The following is a 16638-nucleotide window of genomic DNA, read 5'->3' on the forward strand; positions in this document are numbered from 1 at the left end:
CAGTTGAGAAAGTCCAGAAATATTTCACAAGAGTTCTCCACTCCTCCACTCGTTGTAGAATACCTTATGGCACCAGGACTTGAAATTCTAGACCTAGAAAACCTTGAATTACGCCGTCTTCGGTCTGATCTAAGTATTGTATATAAAATCATACATTGCAATGTCCTATCAGTCCATGAATACTTCAGCTTCAACCATAACAACACAAGAGCACACAATAGATACAAACTCAAAGTTAACCGCACCAAACTTGATTGCAGAAAATACGACTTCAGCAACAGAGTGGTCAATGTCTGGAATACTCTACCTCAAGGGTCTCCAACCACCGGTCCCCGGACCAGTACCGGTCCATGGATCATTTTTTACCAGGCCACAAAGCTTGGGCGCCGCCATCTTGTTTCTACGGCTCTTCCGGGTTTTCGGTTGCTTCCGGGTTTTCGGTTGCTTCCGGGTTTTCGGTTGGAAAGTGCTTCTGGGTTTTCAATTGGAAAGTGGCGTTTGGGTGCTCGCGCCTTAGTTTCGTCAAAGAGGGGGGGCGGCTCCAAACGAAGAGCCGTCCCGATAGCGGTGGAGTCTCGCATTACTCAGGTACCGGTCCGTGGAAGAATAAATAATCGTGAAACCAGTCCCTGGTTCAAAAAAGGTTGGGAGCCACTGCTCTACCTGACTCTGTGGTTTCTTCCCCAGACCCAAAAAACTTTAACCTTAGACTGTCTACTATTGACCTCACCCCTTTCCTAAGAGGTCTGTAGGGGGCGTGCATAATGTACCAACATACCTACCATCCCTGTCCTATTGTTTCTTTTATTTTTCTTATATATACCTATTTCATGTTTTCATAACTATGTATATACTTATACCTATTATCTTGTAAGCGATTGACAAATCAAAATAAATAAATAAAATAAAAAATAAATTAAACCAAATATAGCCCTTTATTCTACACAAAATAGTTTTCTTATTTAAATCAGCGAGAAATGTGAGATGATCAACAGATATAAATTTCATATTTAAAAAACAGAAGAAGAGACAAAGTCTATGAAACTAATTCTTTTATTTGGCTAACTGTAGGGTAATAATATCTTTACAATGATTTTATAAACCTTCATTCAGTTTAATACATTTTATAGATGCTTATTTTCTTCTCCTAGGCCATACTGCTACTCATGTTTTAGGAAAAAAAATATTTAAATTGATTGGGGGCTCTTTAAGATAGGGGATATAATTCTGATATTTGGACCATATAGGATCTTTATTAATCACACATCATTATGATTGTACTATTGCCTGAATTATTGTTGTGACATTTTATCCATGGAAAAATTAATTTAATTACATTTAATCATGAAAATTAAGAACAAGAAATCTAACAGTGTACAATTTTGAAGTAAAAGGTTCATACATTGTGGTAAGCCATAATTTGTTTAACCACGAGGTAGAGAATAAGCTACAGTTACTGCTATAAACATTGTTTGCATACTACCAAGTTAAGGTTCACACAACAGTTTATAAACTATGGTTTCTATACTACAATGTCTGAATTCATACAGCATGCTAAATCAAAACCAAACAAATTATATATGCAATGCATATCATATTCTTGTGGCTGCAATAAGGCACTGTTGGTTTATAAGGAAGGTGCCACCTAGTCTTCCTTTACTGTATGATTCAGCAGCTACATGGATCATTTGTGAAAATAAATTGTACATTGTAAATCATGTCATAAGGACTGAAACAATACCAGAATGAACATTCTGTAATCTACTTCCTCCTAAATAGATCTAAATGTTGCATGATTTTAACAGGGTTGTTCTTCATGATGCTAAACTATATAATTTTTTTCCATCACCAAACTACTACATTGATTATTCATTTCAATTATATCCCGCCTTCTCTGGATGCACAATGGGGCTTTAATCCCCCAGAATCCTTGGGCTATAAGGAAGTGATTAGCACAAACTCACTCAGTGAGTATATGGTTGGATAGAAACAGACTTTAGGTCTCCCTGATTAAAGTATAAGATATTAATCACCATGAGTCATTTACAGATCAGGACCAATAAATAAGCACAGCTCATAAATGCCAAGCTGGAAAATACATTGATAACAATTTTAAAAAAAACATGACACTCCATATTATTCTGCTGAGAAAACAGCCCATTTTTACCCCAGGACAATAAATCATTCACCAATGAAAAAAATCAACCTGAAAAATTGTGATGAGGAAGGAATGCAACAACTAGACACTTCCTTGTCCTATTTGTGCATAACCATTTTTTCTTGTCCAAAGTTCCAGCTAGAAATACAAATAGGCATTTTAATGGTAGCTCAAAACAGACTGGAATAGCATAAAAGGAGCTACAAAATATTTCTACAATTGAGTTTCACTAGGATAGTATGGGCATAATTAAATCATACATATATGCAAACATGGTAGACCACATGATGTTCCTAAGTCTCATAGCCCTGTAGTTGCTATCTGAAAACTGAACATGTGAACAGAGTTAATTAGCAAGCATTACATCTCACAGTATCAGGTGATCAGAAAATGATTTAATCTGCCATGGTCCATTAATACATATGAGTCACCATTTGAAGTTGCTGTAATCAAGTACTGTAGTGAACTTTCTTCTATGAAGCTTAAATCAGCTCATAAATTTGTCTGAATTTATGATCTTGTTTGGCAGATTTATTCCTTAAATTTAAAACCACAGCATTGGATAAAGGCCAAATGGAAGGTTTTGCTGTTGACATTATGAATAGCAAAACTTTCCATCTGGTCTTTATCTAAGCACAGGATCCAAGAGACATTCTAGAGCAGTGATCCCCAACCTTTTTTACGCCGCGGCCCGGTATCCCCAACCTTTTTTATGGCGCAGCCCGGTACCGGCATTAGCTGGGCGCCGCCATCTTTTTGATGAAAAGTGCTTCCGGTGACCTCACCGGAAGCACTTTTCATCAAAAAGATGGCGGCGCTCAGCGCTCGGTGAGCTTTTCCGGATAGAAATGGCTTTCTACCCGGAAAAGCTCATCGGAAGCACTTTTTCATCAAAAAAAGATGGCGGCGCCCAGCAAGCCAGCGGCCCGGTAGGACTTGTTCCACGGACCGGTACCGGTCCGCGGACTGGTGGTTGGGGACCCCTGTTCTAGAGGATGGGAGATCAGCAACATGGTGTTGAACTCTATTTTCAGCCTGGTGGCCCCAATACTGGATCCTAATGATCTGTATCATTTATTATCAAGATCTAGTTCAGTGAAAGTAGTGATGTTGCCTTTGGGAGATCTTTCTTTGCAAGGTTTTGGATCATAGACTTAAAGTCAGAAGGGCAAATGGTACTGATCTTAAGGGAAATTTTGTTATCAGGGACACTACTTCTAAGGTGGCAGGATCTGAATATCTCTTGTGTTAAGTTGGCTTTAGGAACAAGTAGAATATCTAGTGTACCAACAGCCCTGCTACACATTTGTATCCCTCTTGAAGCTTCCTGAACTTATCTTGGACTCTTTATTATTTATTCAATTTTTATGGCCACCTACTCACCAGCTAATTTCCAGATGGTGATAGAGTCTATGGAGATCAGTCAGAGAAAGCTAAAGTGTTCACAGCCTTTTTGGCAACATCTCTGACTTAGTACACCCCGCTAGTCATATGTTAGACCAGAGGTCTCCAAACTTGGCAACTTTAAGACTTGTGGACGTCAACTCCAGAATTCTGGGAGTTGAAGTCCACAAGTCTTAAAGTTGCCAAGTTTGGGGACCCCTGTGTTTGTCTTAGATAAACACAGAGATGTTATATCTACTGTAGCTGTATCCTGACCAGTTAAGAACTGCAGTCCAAGGCCTTTATAAGCTGAGGTGGTATTTAGCAGGTTCTGACCAGTTCTGGAGAACCGATAGTGGAAACTTTGAGTAGTTCAGAGAGCCAGCAAATACCTCCTCTGACTGAAGATTTTACAGTATCCTTCCCCCTGCCATGCCCACCAAGCCACGCCCATAGAACCGGTAGTAAAAAAAAATTAATCACACCACTGGGAATGGTATGAAGGTAGCATTAGGTGCTGCAGTGGATGACTTGTATTGGGAACTAAATGAGGTTAGTCTACCTCTCTTGATCCTATCAAATATCTTGGTAGCTTTAGAGACAATGGACTGTGTTATCTTTCTAGGTTGCCCACGACCATTGAAGATTCAGAGGTACTGTTCTGTAGTTGCTCCATTCTTACTGCACAGTATTGGGCAATTCTAATAGGAAAGGAAAGGTTTCCCCATCAGCTATTACTTTTTGGGGTGCCATGGTTGATCAGTCCTTTCCCCTTTACTGTTTCCTATGTATATGAAATACCTAGGAGACATTGTCCAGTCATTAAAGGTGAGATACCATCAACAGGCTGATACTGAACTTTATATTGCCATCACAAACCCAACTGGAGATGCTACCCAGTCTTGTCCTACCCTCTAGTGGCTGTTAGGAGTTGGACAAAACATGCAGAGACTGAACCAAAGAAAGAATGCTGTGTGCACACCATCTCTATTAGTGTCACTGTTGCTCTCAGTTGCCCTTTAGGGAGCGGGTCTATGATTTGAAATCCTGTGCGCTGATCTATGATAAACTCTGTCATCTCAATTGCTTTATAATATTTTAAAATTTTGGTAAGCTATTTCATCAACATTGCTTATTTTGGAAGATATAAACTAAATAATTATATATTTTTAAATTTTCAAATGGAAATACCTTGATTTTCTGTGATAGGCAGTCTTCAGAGTCTTTAGTATTGATGTGAAAACTGCTGCTTGTTGCTTCACTGATCTTTTTTCTTCTGCAAAACCTGCACTAATAACTGTCATTTAATATGTTGGAGAGTAGCAAACGCTACTTAAAGATGACTTGAATATTTAACAGGAGCAGGACATCTCCCTAGACCCCAATCTGCCTATGAGATGCTTGTAAGAACCTCTACAAACTGCAACATGTTATGAAGAAATACACTACTTTGAACCCAAATACTATAGGGAAAGCAGCACGCATGAGTAAATGAAAAATATCCAAGGAAGAGGAAGGAATTCAGGCTGACATTAGCAATGCTTGGCACGCTGGGTAGTTCTGAGCTATTGAAAGACCAAGCTGAGCCTCTAAGAGATGGTATCAACTTACCATTGGGATAGTGAAGATAAAAGGACACTGCCAAGGTTAGTTAATTGTAACTCTTGTATTCTCTCCCTTCTAGTTAATTTCCACTCTTTCTCTTTTGCAGAAAAGCATTTGAGAAAACATCTTGTGATCTTCACTTGGTAAACATCTGTAGAAAGAAATCCTGAACATTGGGGCTCTAAAATACATTCAGTGGGTATAGTCGTAGAGTGGATACCGTGGAAGCAGAGTGACTCACAAAAGAGGCGTGCACAAAGATAATGTTTCTGTGCAAAGAGTCAGGCTGATTCAGCCACAAATATGTTCTGCTGCCCTCTGATGGAGCAACAAAAATGATTAATTAGCAGTTAGATTAATACAAACCCTGGAAATTCTCCAGAATGAAGCCCACTTTAGTTTAGACTTATCCTGCGCTATTTAGATATGGCTGAAATTTAAAGAAGAATGCAAAAGAAAGTAATTTTGTTTGGTGCATGTTATGCATCCATAATATAAAACTGAATTACCCATTAAATCTCAAGTGTGGCAGTGACCCCAGCTTGACTTCCTCAGCTGCTTCCAGATATGCTAGGTGACTGGTCCCTGAAGTTCTACTTAGTAGGGCCTCTCCCAATGGAAGGCATCTTGGAGGTCTTCTCAAATGGGAAACCATATACAATTTCAGACAAATGCCTCCAGAGACCACCAGTTTGAAGAAACTGGAATAAAATTACTTCACTTCTCCTGCAGTGACACTCTCCCTTACCTACATTGTCTCTCCAAAGCAATAATTGTGACGTCTCTGCATGTCCACTGTATATTCTCTGACAAATCAGGTATGATTGTTCAATCATATTTTGCTGAAGCAACAATAATGAGCCAGCAGTGAGCAGCAGCAGCCAAAAAAGCTAATGCAATCCTAAATTGCATTAACAGAGGGATACAATCGAGATCAAGGGAGGTACTAATACCACTCTATAAAGCCTTAGTAAGACCACACCTAGAGTACTGCATCCAGTTTTGTTCACCACATTACAAAAAAGATGTTGAGACTCTAGAAAAAGTGCAGAGAAGAGCAACCAGGATGATTAGGGGACTGGAGGCTAAAACATACAACGAACGGTTGCAGGAACTGGGCTTGGCTAGTCTACTAAAGAGAAGGACCAGGGGAGTCATGATAGCAGTCTTCCAATATTTGAGGGGTTGCCACAGAGAGGAAGGGGTCAAGCTATTTTCTAAAGTGCCTGCAGGCCAGCCAAGGAATAATGGATGGAAACTGAACAAGGAGAGATTTAACCTGGAAACAAGGAGAAACTTTCTGACAGTGAGACCAATCAACCAATGGAACAGCTTGCCCTCAGAAGTTGTGGGAACGCCATCACTTGAGACTTTCAAGAAGAGATTGGACTGCCATTTGTCAGAAATGGTGTAGGGTTTCCCGCTTGGGCGGGGGGGTTGGACTAGATGACCCACAACACTGATTGTCTGTTATCTGTTAATAGCTGGATTTGGGCAAACCTGAACAAAGGAAAGAATGTTCTCAGTGTAAATGGGAGGTTTTTATGGGACGCTTCCATTTTTAAAATAATTTTGTCTCCCTAAAGTCTAAAAATGGTCAAATGTTTAAAAAGACATTTTAAAAGCAAAATGATAAACATCCATTCCCCCTGGATAGGTTTTTCATTTTTAAGATAGAAATTTAGATGCAGAACAAATGTTGCCGGAAGCAAATGTGCTGTCTTTGGTAATGGTAAGGTAATGGTATGTCTGTGCCTGCTCACTGCAAGAATGGATATTAATATAAACAAGGTGTTTTCCATGAGGTCACATGTAGATTACAATGTCTTTACAATTCTCCACAGTATTTAGCCAAACCTTCGGAAAACCAAAACGCAAAGCAATCTTGGGCACCAGGGGGCAGTATAGAACTAGAGATCAGATTTGTATGTAGCTCTTTTCAAATGGATGTCTTTAAAAAAGAAGAAAATGAAAACACAATTGGCCTTTTTATCTGTCAGTATTTACATGTATATTTTTTATTTCCATCCAAGCCTTGTCTCAAGTCAGACCTCTAATATTTCTCTTTAATGAAGAAACTTTCAAAGATCTATTAAACTGGTGAATTAGTTAAAAACAAATTATGTTAAGATAATCCTGTGGAGTGTGGTTTCTTAGGATATTGCAGCAGATGTGCACAGGGCTGCAGATTGCAGCTGTTCAATTCTTTGTCAGTGTCTTTACTATGAAGAATAAACATAGTCGCTGTAAGTCAAAATACCCACTTCTAAATGCAGACAGATTTTTAGTTGGCTGCAAAATTATACCCTAACTATTCAAGCAACCGAAATGCCCATCAACCTAACAGGAAGATCAAAAAGACAGCTGCCCAGGGAAATAGCTATCTCCCTTGCCACCAAGTCATAGCATCTGGATTGGTTACCCCTTTCTGCCCTTTTCTGGATTATACTATAGCAGAGTTGGAAGTTAAAACCTACCCCGCTCCTAGAGAAATGAAATATTTTAGGATATATTAAAAAGGCAGAATATTTCCCCTAAAAGATAAGTAGAAACTCAGAGAGGCATAAACTCAGCACACCATCCCCCCATCTTTATTAATGGGCCATTAAGGCCTGGGCCAGTCTATTCTACATAACAAAGATCTACCTCCTTCAGGCAGAGCCATAATAGGAATTGCCCAAAGCTCTTTCATTACATAATCACCCAGCAAGAGTCAACCAAGCCTGGGACTCAAAAAACAACCTACAAAGTCACCCCATGGGAATCTGATAACCAATCAGAACACAAGCTCAAATTCAAAGCCCAACAGAGGGCATAGAACCCAGGCACTCTCAGCATCTCTCCTTTTTTTCCGCCCAGGACCTCCAAGGCATGTGATCCTGTTCATCAATAAACCTTCTTTCCAAGCAACTTCCATGATTCCAGGGTCTTTTCCCCGCCTTGGAACTGAACCCAGAAGGATATTTCTTCCAACAGCAGAATCTGTCCTCCTACTGCCTGTAGATTTATCCTTTTTGTGGGTGTTGGTTTTACGTCAAGGGCACATTTCAAGCTTTATTCTGTTTCTGTACTTTCTCGCATTTGAAACCCCCAGAGTTCAGTAGCAAGAATTATCAAACAAGGAAGTAAATTGCCAAATCATACTTCTATACAAGGCTTGTGGCTCTTTATTGGGTCCTTGTGGATTCTCAGCATGTATTCTTCGTCTTAGTGGGACCACTTTTTTTTCCTTTTACCCAATTGCCTTGGAGGTTTATTTTGTTTTTCAGATTAAAATCATGCTGCAAAGAAGTCGTAACAAACGAGCAATTTACTGTTCCGTTTGTAACCCTTGGGCATGATGGAAGAGACCAAGGAACAGGGAGACATCGGCCCTGCGGCTCCCTTGGCTTTCTTTTCACCTCTCCAGTGTGGCACTATTATCTCAGGCTGGCCTGGGTTCTTCCGAGGTTTGGCCTCTGTTACTTGCTTCCCATTCACAAGGCTTTTCAATTCGGTTCCTTTCCTCATTTGTTTCCCTACAGTTGAACTGAAAACAATCATCACAATCTCCATGGAAACAGATTTAGTGGCTCCTATGGAAACAGACGTGAAGGAAGCACCCCTGCAGAGTTGCAGCTTTTGGAATAACTCCCACCCACAGTGTAGACAACAACTCTGAATGAATTGATGAACTGCTGTGATACCAGATACTACCAATAAGCAATATAAGATGACCTGTTTATTTAAGGGTGTTACAGTCCGACAACAGTTGCGGATGGATATCCTGGCTGTACATTTTGCATGGCTGTATCTGAAAAGGGCCATTTCATATAAGGGCTAGAAATATTGGCTTAGTGTCATTATCCAAATCTCCATCTTCCTTATGTTATACAGTACCTCCTTATACTGCATCCTAGATTTCTACTTTGGAGGAATGCTCTGAGCATTCTGTATTCTTAGCATCCTTTCATCGTTATCCATCTCATGAGGCAATTTCTGCTTGTGCAAATCCATATTCTTTTTCAGGATGTGGTTATAAGTGAAATGGTATATTTAATCAGTTCTGAATAGTAGTTAGTATAAATTAACTAACGAATAGCACATTGATAAGAATGTTCACGTGAAATGAAAATAAATATATTTCATTTTGGAATGCTTTCAGTCTTACAATATTCATTGCACACAGAGAAGAGACACCTTTTGGATGACGGAATTATAATTTTAACATTTTTTTTTAGAGGGCAAGGAATGAAATTGCCATGATGGGGACCTAATTATGGATATTGGGGGATAAATCAATACGTTCCTAGTTCTGGGTGATTGTATTTCTGCTAGCATACACCTGCTCTACTTGTCTTAAGCTGATCCAGAACAGAACACACCAATTTATTTTATTTCCTGCTGGAACTCAGTAAAAAAAACTACATTGCCCACACTAAATTATTGCTACCAAAGATTACTATCACAGCCTCGGGGAACCAGAGAAAGGGATCAAGGGGGAGCAGCATGTTGCCCATAAGGTAAGAGTGGCTCATTCAACTCTTGCGTAATATAGAATATAACTTAGCACTGCCCTGTCTTCCAGATCCATTTGTACTGTATTCCATCAGTGGTCATGTTCTTTCTTCAGCTTTTGGGGCGGAAAAGGATAGTATTGGAGGCTATCCAGAAGGGTCACTGCTATATTGTCAGCTGAGCAATTGTGACTTAATCTTCTGTTGAACCATGGACCTTAGCAGAGGCCAGGCTGTTGACTAAAAGCCAAAATATACAATAAGCATGTACCCAACAAATTGTAGATGATCCTTCTCCCAGTACGATATAGTCTAGCATGGCTTCTGGAATCCTGCTCCAACAATGTGATGACATTTTGAATTGTTGTAAGTCAACAGGTTTAGAGGACATGGGCTCATGAAAGATATCAGACAGTCATTTTCTACATAACAGTTTTATAGCTATGTGTTATGACTATTAAAGAAATGAATCATATTTCAGACAAGATCTGGAACTGGAAGATTGTTCCATGTTGAATAGAATAGGTGGTTTTGAGGCAACAATGACTCCAAGGTGGAGCAAATGCTCTTGTGAAATATTTCCTGTTAGTACCATTTGTTATGTTATGCATAAAGTAAAGCTCTTGCAATGCTAATGGTGATTTGCACCCTCAAATTAAACTATCATTGGCATGACTGTTCGGATAATGTTTGGGGATTTGAAATTAGTCAATGGGAGAGATGAAGTGCACAGGCCAGTGGTGGGATTCAAAATTTTTTTACTATTGGTTCTGTGGGCGTGGCTTGGTGAGCGTAGCAGGGGACGAATACTGCAAAATTTCCATTCCCACCCCACACCAGGGGAAGGATACTGCAAAATCCCCATTGCCTCCCCACCCCACTAACCTGGTTTCCAGCTCCATTCTCCTGTACAGGACAACAAAAGAAGACCCATCTGATCAGCTGGGACTCGGGAGGCAGAGAATAGATGGGGCGGGGCCCATCAGAGGTGTATTCTGAACTACTCAACATTTCCACTACTAGTTCTCCGAACTATTCAAAATTTCTGCTACCAGTTCTCCAGAACTAGTCAGAACCTACTGAATACCACCTCTGGCACAGGCAGTTAACTAAATGGGATTGTGTTTAGGAAAAATGCAAGAGCTGGGAGAAGAATGCATTTTCTGGGAAGAATGCATTTAGAAAGTTTCTTTGGAAGCCTCTCAAAACTAAACCCTGCACTAGAGGGAGAATAGTTACATGCCAGAGACTGGTACACAGTATGTTTCAGAAATATCTAGACAGTTTAGAAAGTATACAAGAATAAACAAGATGAATTTTAAGAGAGATAAGGGTAAAGTCCTGTAATCTGACAAGCAAAATAAAAGACTCATGTAGAAGGAGGTAACCCGGGCTGCAAAAACACATTCTATTCTGCCTTGGTTATTATAATTCAAAAAGCACAGTGACAAATTAGAGAGAATTTAGAAGAAGGGTACCAAAATGGTGTGGAGTTTTGAAAACCAAGGTTTATGATAAACATAAGATGCACCAGCAGCCAAAAAAAGCTAACACAATCCCTGGTTGTATAAACAGAGCTATAGAATCAAAATCACGCGAACTATTAATACGCTTTATAAAGCTTTAGTAAGACCATGCCTAGAATACTGCATCCAGTTTTGGTAACCACATTACAAAAAGTTGCTGAGACTTTGGAAAAATATAAAAAAGAGCAACTAAGATGACCTGGAGACCAAAACATATGAATAACAGTTGCAGGAATTAGGCATGGCCAGTCTAGAGAGAAAAAAAAAGGATTAGGGGTGTGATGATAGCAGTATTCCAGTATTTGAGGGGCTGCCACAAAGAGGGGGACAACTTATTTTCTAAAGCACCAGAAGGCAAGGCAAGAAACAATGGATGGAAACTAATCAAGGAGAGAAGCAACCTGGAATTAAGGAGAAACTTCATAACAGTGAGGACAATTAACCAGTGGAACAGAAGTTGCCTTCAGATGTTGTGGGTGCTTCATCACCGGAGGTTTTTAAGGAAAGACTGGATAGCTACCTGTCTGAAATGTTATAGGGTCTCCTGCTTGAGCTGAACTAGAAGACTCCCAAAGTCCCTTCCAGCTTTATTCTGATTGATCTTGTTGATTAGGTTTGCTCTTGGTTGTTGGTTATTTTATACTGTATAATTTTTTTATTTGATGTTAGCCACCTAGAGTCACTACAGTGAGATGGGCAGCCATATAAATCAAATTAATTAATAAATTAACAACGTTAAATAATATAAATATATTTAACCTACAGAAAATGTATTTGAGATGACATATGATAACAGTGTACAAATAGTGACAAATGACTGTCACTTAGAAAAGTGAATGGATTAGGCTTCTGTTATCTTGGAGGGTAGAACTAGAACCATTGGATTGAAAAGTAGCAGGGAGGTCACTTCAAGGGGATTTTCTGATGGTAAGAGCTGTCTTCCAGTGGAAGAAGTTGCTATGTTTCCCTTCATTGGAGGTCTTCAAAGTGAAGTTGGATAGCATCTGTCGAAAGCACTTTAACAAATCCTACACTGAGCAGGATGTTGCACTAGATTTTTTAAAAAGTTATAGCATTATTTTTAACTAAACAATCTTTAATCTTACGGGAAAAAGGAAAAAGGAGAAACTAAACATACAAGGAGACATAGTTTCATGTAGTGGTTAAGGCATCAGGCTAGAAAACAGAAGAACATGCCTTCTAGTTTTGCCTTAGGCATGAAACCAACTGGGTGAATGTTGGACTGTCACAGTCTTAGGAAAGAGAGAATAGAAAACTACTTCCAAAAACTTTGTCAAGAAAACTTCAGGGATGAGTCCAGGCAATCACCAGGAGTCAAAAGCAGTCTCAAGAGCACCCTCCCTCAAAACCTGTTAAGAAAAAAAAAGGGGGTGGGAATCTATTTATTAGTAGTTACCAACTTATAATAAATTCACTACTATAGTAAAGTAGGACATTGCACTAGATGACCTTTGAGATGACTTCCAACTCTACTATTTTTTGTTGCAAGAAGAACTAGAAGTCTTGATTCAGGAGAGCATGCCGTACATGATTTAACAGGCATTACTGAAATCTAGTGAAGCAAAATTTCTGAAAGGAATGAAACTGCTGAAGGGCACAACTTATTGCAAAAGAATAGATCAGACAAAAGGAAGGAAAAAAGTGGTATCAGAGATGTAGAAGTCAAGAAAATAGAGGACAGAAATCCAGCCCAGAGCATATGGCTAGGAATAAGTGAAAAGGAAACAGCAATGAATTTAGTGAGGGGGTGGGAATGGGTTGGAGGAGAGACTGCCAAGATTCAGAACCAGGTTACAACATTTCTGGGAATGCAAAACGGTAATAATGGAATACAAAGCAGATAGTATATGTAGACTTTAGCAAAGCCTCTTACAAAACCCCAGTAGAGGAAATGGCAAAATATGAATTGGGCTATGCACTAAATGCAAGTTGTATTCAGACAGTACAAAATGCCACACAAATACAGAATTAGTTCATAAGAAATTTGTCTAGTGTGTTGGCTTACTATCATAGAGCCTCAAACAACTGAGCTGAAGACAATGGATCTGAGAAGGTAACTTAGCTTTTCAGCATGGCTACAGTTAATGCACATGTAATATTTACACCGAAACTTTGATAACATTCAGAAATCTAGCTTTAGGGGTGAATAAATGGAGACAGATTAATAGTCAAAAGTTATTATCCATAAATCCTCTTAATCCTTAAGAATTCATATAGTGTTTCCAATTTTAAATTGCCTTTGAAAACATCATGACCACAGAAACAGGTCTTTATGAAAGATGCATTATTGAAGCATTACATGAATCATAATCCTTTTCTCTCAAGAAACTATCAAAGACTTAGTTGAACAAAGGACTGCTTATTCATTGAACGAATATTCCCATTTTTTAAAATAGCTTGCTCTGGGCAAATTACTCATTTGTGTAGCTGTGTATCTTCATTAACGTATTAGGATTATTTTTTCTAATGACAGACTAGGACACCCAGCTGTATAACGGGAGGTGCTCTGTTGGCCAGGAAGAAAAAATATTTAACAATGTGTGCTTTTGACAACCCAACTTCTTGTCTCTAGAGCCTGAAAACAGGTAGACTGAAAAAATACTGATGTACCATCTCTAGTCATAGAACTGAATGAGCTTGTGCATGAGCCCTCAAAGCAATGTTTCGCACTCAGAAGAAATCCAGCAGGTGAATACATTTTCCTCTGTACTCTGCGATTTCACTTATTCCCTCTGAATAGTTGGGTGCTACATTCCGTCTCTATACTTCTGTCTCTGAGAGTAACATAGAAAAAACACCATTTCTCAGGGGTGGGATTCTAGCAATTCACACCTATTCGCTAGAACTGGTTGTTAACATTCTAAGCAGTTCGGAGAACCAGTTGTTAGAAGAAATTACTGGCCTAATCCTGTAAGGAAGGCAGGAAGGAAATATTCTGGTGTTGCTTACAGAAACTGCCTCTCCGTTAACCCTTATTACATTCTTGGCAGGACTAGACTTTCTGTCTCAGGAACGTCTCTGGAGTTTTTTTCCCTTCCTTCGCTGGTACTTTGCTTGTGTGGAGTGACCATTCAAAGTTACAATGGCACTGAAAAAAGTGACTTAGGACCATTTTTCACACTTACAACTGTTGCAGCATCCCCATAGTCATGAGCGGCCAGGCAAGGAGATGTGTGCCTTGATGTGAGTGATATTGAGTTGGCCACACCCAGCCAATAACATGGCCACCAAGCCGTGTCCACCCAGTCACATGACCACCAAGCCACACCCACCACCTAATCCATGCCCACAGAACCTGTTGTTAAAAAATTGAATCCCACCCCTGCCATTTCTTCCCAAACTATTTTCTGATATTGTATTTAGATTATGAAAGTTCAACTGACAGTTTAACTGGATTCAAACTTCGTATGTCTTGTCTGTAATACGTTGTATGATTCCAAGCATTGTACTTTGTAAATCATTATTATTTAAGGCTTAGGATGTTACTTGTACCCATCACCTATTATGATTTAATTTAATAAATGTTGATCAAACAATGACTTAAAAATAGTTTGGTGCAGTAATTAAAATCATGAGACTGGAATCCTGCCTTAGGCACAAAGCCAACTGGGTAACTTTGGGTCAGTCCCTTTTTCTCAGCTTGGAAGCAATGGAAAGCCACTTCTGAAAATGTTGCCAAGAGAAATCCATATATTTATGCATGTAGTCACCAGGAGCCAAGGTTGAATCAAAGCCCCTTGCCCTATAAAATAGCCCGATGTGCAAACTCAGTGATTCTATTCTTTAATAACCACAAAGGCAAATATCTGGCTGGACTAAAATAGTTTTCACCAAAGATTGAATATTCACTTATAATCAGCCAGCATCCAGAAACTGGTTAAGGGCATGAAGAGAATCTATTTATTTATTTTATTTTTATTTATTTATTTGATTTGTCAATTGCTTACAAGATAATTGGTATAAGTATAAACATGAGTAAGAATACAGGAAATAGGTATGAATAAGTGGGGACAATAGCACAGGGATGGTAAGCACAATTGTGCACTTATGGCATGCCACTTACACACCTCTTAGGAATGGGGTGAGGTCAATAGTGGATAGTTTAAGGTTAAAGGAGTGGGAGTTAGAGCATGTAACAATAGAGTCAGGTAGTGCATTCCAGGCATTGATCACTCTGTTGCTGAAGTTGTACTTTCTGCAATCAAGTTTGGAGCAGTTTACATTGAGTTTGTATCTGTTGTGTGCTCTTGTATTGTTGTGGTTGAAGCTGAAGTAGTCATTGACCGGTAGGACATCTGTGACTATTTGTGAAACATGAACATTCAGATATAATAAACGGTGATAGGCTTCTATGATGTGCAATTCTGTTTTCCCTAGTGTTCTCCACGTTTTCAATTATGTGTCCCATAATTCTCCAAATTCTAATCCTACATATCCAAAGATAAGCAAGCTTGGAAAAGTTAATTAAAGGAACAGACAGGTTCTCTATGGCAGGGGTCCCCAACCACCGGGCCGCGGACCGGTACCGGGCCGTGGAGCACTCTCTACCGGGCCGCAAAGAATTTTTTTTTAAAAAAAAATGGCGGCTTTCTTCACCTTCGGTGAATGCTGCTGGGATCGGGATCAAGGACACAAATGAAAGAAGGGGAGGGAGGAAGCAACCGAAGCCTGTCCTTCTCTCTGGGTCAGCTCTCTCAGTCGCTCTCTCGCTCCTCCACCAGCCCAGGAAGAAACTGCTTCAAAGAAGCGGGGGTTCCTGTCGCCGCAGCGCCTCCGAAGCGCCCGTTTCTCCCCACCCCCACCCTGTCCGCCCGCCCGCTCACCCGTCCACCTGCCCGCTCGCCCGCCCGCTCGCCCGCCCGCGTGCGTGCGCGCGGGGTTCAACCCAGTGCTCCGTTCTGCCTGCCTGCCTGCCTGCCTTCGTTAATGGTTGAATCGAAACAGCTTCGGCTGAGTAAAAGAGGCGAATAGTTATTATTCTCAGCCGAAGCTGCTCCCAAACAACCAGAAACTAAGGCAGGCAGGCAGGCAGGCAGAACGGGACACTGTGGATTGAAGCGCGCGGCGGGCGGGTGGGGGTGAAACGGGCGCTCGGAATAGCTGCGGCGACAGGAAAAGCCCCCTCCTTCTCTTCTCTCCCTCCCCCGGTCCTTGCAAAAATTTTCTGCTTGAAACCGGTCCCTGGTACAAAAAAGGTTGGGGACCACTGCTCTATGGGACAAGTTGAGAAGAATCGGTCTTGTTTGTATGAACATAACAACAGCACTTAGACTTGTATACCATTTCACAGTGCTTTACAGCCCTCTCTAAACGGTTTACAGAGTCAGCATATTGCCCCCAAAGATCTGGGTCCCCATTTTACCAATTTGAGAAAGATAGTTGAGTCAACTTTGAGTTGGTAAGATTCGAACTGCCAAATTTCTGGCAGCCGGCAGTCAGCTGACTGTTA

The sequence above is a fragment of the Notechis scutatus genome, chromosome 3, assembly GCF_049901735.1.
Source record: "Notechis scutatus isolate UNSWTSFEM ecotype Mainland chromosome 3, rNotScu1.2, whole genome shotgun sequence".
NCBI classification, from domain to species: Eukaryota; Metazoa; Chordata; class Lepidosauria; order Squamata; family Elapidae; genus Notechis; species Notechis scutatus.